Raw genomic sequence first — 6678 nt, forward strand, 5'->3', positions numbered from 1 at the left:
ATTGCTATTAATAGACCGCCCGGTTGAGTTATTTTTCTATTCCTTATTTATTGCCCATTAGTATGTAAATAAATTGCATTTATAAAATGTATGTTGTTTATTATGTCTGCCTATCTATTTTTCGGTACAAATTATTCAAGCCCCCTTTCTATTACATTTAAGTCATTATTTTTTGTTTTTTTTTTAGAAAAATTTTATGTTTGATAGAAATTTTTAATTTTCTATTAATATTTTATCTAAGATTATTTATATAATATAATTCATAATAATTTAATCGGTTATGCATTTCGATAATTTTTAATTTAAAATTAAAATATATAAATAATTGTTTACAAAAGAGAACTTCATAAATGTGTAAAACTGTTACAATGTTTTTTAATTGACTTTACAGTGTTTGATTTATCATTTACCACTAAATTTCTTCTAAAGTAATAATCGTAGAATTATTTTTTTGGCTTTGCTGCGTGCTATTTATCTCTTGATTTATAAATGGTTAAATACTTTTTAAGGCTATTCTTTATCATTTATAAGTGTACACTTTAGTATTTTAGATGACTACATACATTATACCTTACTTATAAAATAGATAATGGTCTAATTTAAAAAATGACTGGTCGATAATAACTATTGGATCAGTACTTAAGAAATTATTAGTATTTTTATATTTAGTGAAACATCTAATGATTAAATTGTAAACTACACAACAAATAGGCGACAAATTTAAATATTTGTATGAACAAAAAGTGTCAATAATGTATAGTGATAATGAATAATATGCATGAGAGAACGTGACTTGGCAGGATAGAAGAAATCCTATATTACTCAATAATAATTCAGTTGTGTGCTTTCGTGTTTTAGAAATAATTTCATAAGCAACCTGGCAACGTTGCTTTCATAAGTCTGTATAATAAAAAGGACAGAGCATTGAAATCATTATTAAGGCTTATGAATTCCAGACGTAGCCAATTTGCTTATTAACTTACATTATATTTGAATCGCCGTTTTTAAAATTATCGTTGCATCTACTGAAAATGATTGTTTGAATTTGTCGCTCAAATATACTAAAATTATTGCTATTAATAAACCGTCCGGTTGAGTTATTTTTCTATTACCGCTTATACTACATTATAGTTATTTTTTTGTTTTATTTTCAGCAGAAATAGTTATTGTTTGATGAAAATTTAAAATTTTCTATTAACATTTTATTTGAGACTAAATGTATGTTGTAATCTACATTAATTAAATTGTAGTTTCATATAAAATTAACATAAGAAAATCAATCCTTATAATAAAAATATCAGCAAATCTGAATTTGCATGGTATATAATTTTACTGTTATTATTATCTTAGTAATGAAGTTATCATTACTAAATTTTAATTTTCAGAGTTGTAATAAAATTATTCTAATTATTAATAAATGATTGTCTTTTAACTCTAATCAAATAAGTCAATTTTTTATTATTTAATTAACTGTTTTTCTTNCACTACATAAACAAAAATTATTGTTTTGAGATGAATTCTCTTAAAATTATATTGCTTTATAGTTATTGTTATAATATACCATATAGTATAGCTGTTACCAGACCTTACATATAATTAGGAATTGTGTAATAATGTATCATTGGTCTATATTTATAAATTAACTCTTCAATAGTATGCAAGAGATTACCAAAATATAAGTTAATAGTAAATCAAGGCTTATTGAAATTGGTCCCATTATTCTTAATGTCCATTATTTCTTTAAAAACACATTAATGAAGTAATAACATGCCAAGAAAAAAATAGAACTAAATACCTGGTCAAAAAAATGGAGCGATATCATATTTGTTCAAACCTTTATTTTGAAACTTTATCTTTACTTACGTTTACCTTACTTTTAACATAGTACCTGTTTAGAGAGAAAGTGAGAGTTTCGTAGCCGAGTGGGAAGAGGTGTCATCACAACAGCCAGCGTGACCAGCCGTATTAAATGTTTTACTTTAAAAAAAAAGTTCGTAGTAAAAACCCTCTTCACGCAGATTGTTTATAAACTAAGTTTTTTATTTTATTTATTAATATTATGTGAATTATAAGCATTTAAACATTTTATTAAGTTAATTCTAACACACATCAATCAATACAAATTTTTATTAATTGAAAACTGAGTAATGTTTTCCCGATGTTTTAGTTTTGGGTGATTTAATTACAGACGCTATTTCCTCCCAAAACTAAAAATATTTCTGCGTTACTATATAACCGCGTCTATTACCTAGTATTCACACGCAAACAGTTTTATGTCTGTATTTATTATTAGCGCCAAATTTAAGATGTCTTAGGAATACTGTGAGAATTAATATTAAATGAATAAATATAGGATTAATAATCCAGTTTTGTGGTATTCGTAATAGGTGACAGTCATGAATTTCAACGACGCTGCTGTTATATATCTTTCAAATAATAATTTTTTTTTTTTCAATATATATGTATTCAGTGGCGGCTCGTATTTTGGACGACGGGATGTCGCACCCCTACTAAAATTAACCAAAAGAAGAAAATAAATTGTATATTCTTAATTGTAAATTTTTAAAAAATATTTTTTAATAAAAATGCAAATTTTTGAAAAGTAGAATAGTTATAATGTCGTGTGTAAACATTAAAGTTGTTTTCCTTGGATACCAAGAGTACATTCACACACGATCAGTGTTTGGACAACCGACAGCGTCGTCCCGAGCAATATCCTGAAACGTATATTATAAGCGAGGCGCTGCAATTGTGTGCACGCGGGTTGGGTTCAGCTGCAATCTTATAAACGGGATTTGGACGACCGGCAGCGTTGTCCAATTGGTAAAATATTAGTATATTACTGTATTGAGTAATTTATTTTTAGAATTGACTACGTGTACGCTCATAATTATCGGTTGCTATAATAGCATAATCGCTATATTATTTTCATTTCTATTTTCTTCTGAGACCTTTAAAATAATAATATGTGTGTTGTGTTTTTATTTTATTATATTTAATTTGACAATATTTCACAACTATGACTAGTGGTATTATATTTGAAGTCGCATCCCTACCACCATCATCCACGAGCCACCCATTGTACGTATTATATATTGGAAACTTTATAAAAGATATTCAATTTAAAAATTATTAAATTATTTAATATGGAAAACATTTTGATCTTACAAATTTGGGAAATGAAATGTTAAGTCTTGGTTATTATTTATAAGTAACTAAATTTAACGGGGTACTATTCGAAAATAAATTAAATATTCTAAATAGGATAAATAAGAAAAAAGCCATTTATACGTATATAATAATTCATAATAACATCTTGATAGAGTAACAAAGCTAAAAAAGCTTTGATTTAGAGGACGCAGCTCTATTCATTTTTTTTTATTTCTTCAAGAATAAATTACTTAATATTTAATTTTCTTTAATGGAAACTATTATTTCTAATTTGACGTATGATAGAAAAAAAAATTGTTAACAATTTTATTCTTATCATTATTTTTACCCGATGAACCATTCTTCTGTTATTAGTTGTTTAAGAATAGTGAGTTTTCACCAATTTTCTATTGATAATTTGCTGTTTAGCATACATTAGTGGTTAATTGTCAAAGGTTACACTGGATATTATCCACCGCATAGAAATATTATCTTTAATAATTCATATCTGTTAATAGATATTGTTTTAATATTATATTAAAACAAGATTTTACTATTGTACGTTGTTGAGCGGCCTATGTGGAAAATTTTCTTGTTAACGACCACAGAAATAACTTATGACCTATTGAAAAAGATTATTGTTGCCTCCAGAATTGTGAAAATCAAACTAACGATTAATTTGTATTTGAAATTCAAATCTTTAAACAATTTAAAAAAAAAAATCATTAATCGGATAAGAAAAAAAATTTAGAATAAAATCATTTGAAAATTTTTTTTTTATTAACAAACTTAAATTAAGGATTCCGCCAACAAAGAAAATTAAAGTTTTTTTATTCTTGAAGGAACGAATCACTCTACATATTATGTAATTAATTATAATTAAAAAACGGAATTATATGCACTTAACAAAAGCCAAATATAATGCAAGTATGTGCCATAAAAAACAATAAAATATGCGCTTAATATTTTGTTCTTCTTAAAAAAAATAATTTTTTATAATATAAATTGTGCAATAAAACTTAGTTATTTAATAAATTTAGTCTATAATATTGATTCGGCGGCCTGTATTGATCTATCAGTAACCCGTTGTGATTCGATATGCAGATATTGAGGTTCGATTCCATACCGCTGAGTTATACAGGTTTCCGTCCTCTCGTATAAGAATTATGTTTCTGTTAACTATTATTTTTCCTCTTAATTAAACTTTTAGACTAAATTTTATATTAAAGATCCAACTAGTTACAATTACATAGTTTATTTCTAAGTAAACAACTTTCAATAATTAACTCTTGACATTAACAAATCATAACAAAACTTTAGATGAGACTATTCGCGGGTAAACACTATCACAGCCAACGACCGACAACTGATTACTGATTGTGGAGAGTGTTAGCTGTAAACCACTATTTTCTAGGTGACCACACTGATGACCGTAAAAAAAAGAAAATCTTAAGTTGGAGTACATTTAATAATATTAAAAAAAAGACTATATTATAGACTTAAGATAATTAGCGTAGTTATTATGGGAGCTGTGGTGACTTCAGCCCATCAGTTTTTGGAAAGAGTGGGTGATAAAGAAATGTCTTTCTTTTAACTTATTATTTAGTTTGTTTACTGTATATTTTTATGTCAGTTAATAACTGATAACATCGATGTTGTTTATCTGTTGTTTTTGTTATTGTTATTGTTATTGTTTATGGCATTCTTGACATCGAAAAATGTCTAGAAAATTACAATAGAGAAGATAAATGGAATATTAGCAAGACTTGGTTACCTATCATACACCAGTCATAAAGAAAATCAACAAACAACAAAGAAAATAACTCAATGTGTCAAATACTACAATTAATATTAAATTAACATAAAAGAAAATTTCCAGTGTAGAAAAAAAAGAGTTAAATGCCAAGAATATTGCATACAACAACAAAAACAAAAACCGGATGTAAACACACAAACTGACAGTTGTCAACAACACAACAAAAACAACAGATAAACAACATTGATGTTATAAATTGATATAAAAACATACGGTAAACAAGCTAAGCCGACAGTATAGTTACAACCACTAGCCTGTAACTTTCTCTCTGGTGATGGATCGATATTGATATTTGTTATGAAATAATATCTCAACTTATATCTAACATATCTAGTTACAGAAATGTAACTTTTGTGCATTGGTTGAAGTGGAGAGAAGCGTCTGTCGTCTTATGCGATAAAAGAATTCCAATAAGGCTGAAAGGTAAATTCTACAAGACTGTAGTGAGGCCAGCTATAATGTATGGTTTATAGTGTTGGTCGGTTGATAAGAAAGTAGAACAGAGAATGAGTGTAGCAGAGATGAGAATGCTTAGATGGATGAATGGAGTGACTAGAAAAGATAGAATAAGGAACGAGCATATAAGAGGGAGTATAGGTTAGTATAGCGTCAATCGTGGATAAGATGAGAGAAAACAAGCTTAGATGGTATGGCCATGTTATGAAGAGAGAGGAATCGGAAGCTGTGAGAACAGTTATAGAAATGAATGTTGAAGGAAGAAGAGGTAGAGGAAGATCAAAAAAGAGATGGAGGGATGATATTGAATGCGATTTGAAGACAGCTGCTGTGGGCGTGTGAAGAAGAAGAAGTACATTTTTGTGCAGGAGCTAAATATTAAATCTAATTAAATAACAAACTAGATACCAATTAATTATATAATATATATTGTATTAGCTAACAACATAATATGATATTTTTAGTTAAAACTTCAATTATTTCATAGGAATACTAAATAATAAAATTAATTTAATTAATTTATTATTATTTTTATTTATTAAATATATATATAATAATAATTATAATATGTTTCTATTAAAAAGTGAACATTTAATTAATTATAACTTTAATAATATGTTTTGTGGAATTAAATTTCATTAAATAGTAAAAATTTAATTCTTATTTAAAATCAGTTGTGCAAAAAAACGGTAATATTGACGAGGATGTAAGACACGTAATTATGTGCGATGGATGAAGTGGAGAGAAGCGTCTGGTGTGTTATACGATAAGAGAATTCCAATGAGGCTGGAAGGCAAGTTCCATAAAATTATAGTAAAACCAGTTGTGATGTATGGCTCAGGGTGTTGGGTGGTTGACAAGAGAATAGAATAGAGATTGACTGTAGCAGAGATGAAAATGTTTAGAACGATGAGTGGAGTGACTAGAGAAGACAGGATAAGGAACGTACATATAAAAGAGAGTATAGGTATAGCATCAATTGTGAAAAGATGAGAGGAAACAGGCTTAGATGGTATGTCCATGTTATGAAGAGAGAGGAATCGGAAGCTGAAAGAACAATCACGGAAACGAATGTTGAGGGAAATAAGAGGTAAAGGAAGCCCAAAATAGAAAATGAGCTAATTAAAAAAAATAACATAAGTCGATAACAACTTTTAGACCTGTATTTCGGAAGTTATTAACATTTTATAGTTGTAGTTGTAGGTGAGTTCCGTATTTAATATTTTTATTATTATAAATATATGTAACTAAAAGAA

Source organism: Daktulosphaira vitifoliae, unplaced genomic scaffold, assembly GCF_025091365.1.
Source record: "Daktulosphaira vitifoliae isolate Bord-2020 unplaced genomic scaffold, ASM2509136v1 Scaffold_5, whole genome shotgun sequence".
In the NCBI taxonomy this organism is placed as follows: domain Eukaryota; kingdom Metazoa; phylum Arthropoda; class Insecta; order Hemiptera; family Phylloxeridae; genus Daktulosphaira; species Daktulosphaira vitifoliae.